This window comes from Octodon degus, unplaced genomic scaffold, assembly GCF_000260255.1.
Source record: "Octodon degus isolate 3935 unplaced genomic scaffold, OctDeg1.0 scaffold00080, whole genome shotgun sequence".
Taxonomy (NCBI): domain Eukaryota; kingdom Metazoa; phylum Chordata; class Mammalia; order Rodentia; family Octodontidae; genus Octodon; species Octodon degus.
The window spans coordinates 8,272,394-8,274,662 of record NW_004524656.1 but is presented as its reverse complement, the minus strand read 5'-3'; the positions used below and the strand labels follow the sequence as shown (position 1 = coordinate 8,274,662).

The window sequence follows — 2,269 nt, the reverse complement described above, 5'->3', positions numbered from 1 at the left end:
TAAACTAATAGAAAAAAAAATAAACAAATAGAAATTAGTAGTACAGTTGTCTTAGCTACCTTGTGTATATATATTTTTTTATTTGATAAGTTTCCCAGGCTGACTTCAAATTTATGATCCCAAGCCTCTCAAATAGCTTGGGAGATTTTTTTTTTCATGAACGATTAAATATGGTGATTTTCTGAATCAGTGAACACATGAAATGGTGAGAAATTAGGTAGAACAAATAAATCCGAACAACATACAGTATTAAAGGTCTACCACTTTCAGGAAAGTAGCAACTTGGAAGAAAAAATGCTGGCATGCATAAGGTCTCTGGGAGACGGGATTGTTTCCTTTATCTTCCTTTGGATTCCTACAGATTCAAAAAAAAGGTCTACCAAGATGGAATGAAACAGAGAAGATTAGCATGGCCCCTGCACAAGGATGACATGCAAATTCATGAAGCATTCCATATTTTTAATAAAATTAAATTAAATTAGGAAAAAAATTTAAGTGAATCTTAAAATTAGGAAAAAAAAAAAAAGTCTACCAAGCGGGGCATGGGGGTACATGCCCGAAATCCCAGCGCTCAGGAGGCAGAGGCTAGAGAATCTGTCACAAGTTCAAGGTCAGCCAGGGCTACACAAAGAGTTCAGGACCAGCTTGAACTAGAAAGCTACCCTAATCTTAAAACAAAACAAAAAATTTCTCACTAAGAGCCGAAGCACATGTAGCCAGAAGGCATGTTCTGTTGTTACCCTACCACTTTTTTTTTTTTTTTTTTTCCAGAACCGGGGATTGAACTCAGACCCTTGCACTTGCCAGAGAAGTGCTTATTCTACTGAGCCATCTCCCCAGCCCCCAACACTGCCACTTCTTAAGAACACCCGAGGTGTGTATGATCATGCTTCTTGCAACGTGACAGCACGACCTGCAAAGTGCAGGGTTCGCCAGAGGAGCTCTGACACCGCTGGCTGATGTGCTTGCCGGTTCTGTCTGCCGCACGCACGCTACCTGGAAACACAACTGCTCAGTCACAGAAGGCAGCCAGTCCTTCTGGTAGCTGAGTATGAAATAGCAGACTCACCACAGTTCAGCAGAGTGCAGAAAAATAAAACCTAGCAGAAAAGCCAGTGGGTAATGCTAAGTCAGTTTTCAAGTGATTATTTCACCAAAATGTCCACCTCCCATTTTAACACTCCCCTGCAGTGGCCCTCAGAACAACATCAAATGTATCGCCTAAAAAAAAGAAATATTTTTAGGATAATTTTAAGCAACTGAGAGCAACAAAGTCTAATATAAGCCAAAATTTGTTAAGAAGATTTCTACCTTCTCAAACTCCAGAATGGAAAAACTTATGATAACATCACACCTCCGTGTACACCAACCTCCAGACACCTCTCAGCGCAAACTGTTGGAGGCTCTGACCCCCATTAGCTACAGCCCTCAGGGGCAGCCGGGCAGCCATACGATTGCGCTATAGAAGAACTTCAGGAAATGCAACCCAGTGAAAGAAAGAGGCACTGCATGGGCAAGTGCCTTACTTTCCTTTAAACTGTATGCACAGCGCGAGCGTATCTGGCCAGCTTGCAGGCTCTCCACTGGTAGTTCTCGTTAGCTTGCCTTCTACTCTCTCAGCAGAATCACTCACAGCTGTCAAGTGGTCCAGTTACATAATTCGCTTTCATGACAACATGCTGGTTATGTACACCTGAAATCAGAAATCAGTTTGGTACCTAATACCTGTTATGTGAAAAAAAAACCAAAAGCCTTGCAAGCAGACAGACCTACTGACATAGTTCAGCTCTACTACTCAAAAGGTATATGACGTCAGGTAAGTTAACTTAACCTTAGGTCACAAGGGAAACTAAATATAGACTAGGGATTTAGCTCAGTAACAAAGTGCCTGCCTGGCAAGCTTGAGGTCCTGAGTTCAATTTCCCATAGAGGAAGCAAGGAAGCAAGGAAGCAAGCAAGCAAGGAAGGAAGGAAGAAAATAAATAAAAGACTTTTGTGCAAAGTTATTGATGGGACTAGCAAGAATTGTATGATGTACACAGAACATAGTAAGTGTGTGGTTTCTGATAATTAAGGCAGAAAGGGGATGACCCAGCCCACACCCAGGATGCCAGTTAGTGCACAAGTCTTCATCTGTCTGTGTTCAGTTGGGAGATGACATGCCTACCCCTGTAGAATGTTACTTAGTCTCGGACCGGGGAGATGGCTCTGGCAAACACAAGGATCTGAGTTGAATCCCCAGTTCCTCCAAGAAAGAAAGAAAGAAAGA

The 2,269-nt window shown here is 42.1% G+C and overlaps 1 protein-coding gene and 1 pseudogene across 3 annotated transcripts in view; one reads left to right on the top strand and one right to left on the bottom strand.

The window, feature by feature from the left end:
* The window catches only part of Sik3 (SIK family kinase 3), a 260,504-nt gene that overhangs the window by 229,906 nt on the left and 28,329 nt on the right, over positions 1 to 2,269 (bottom strand). The gene's annotated exons all lie outside the window — the stretch shown is intronic.
* Positions 337 to 461, top strand: LOC111818143 (annotated as a pseudogene).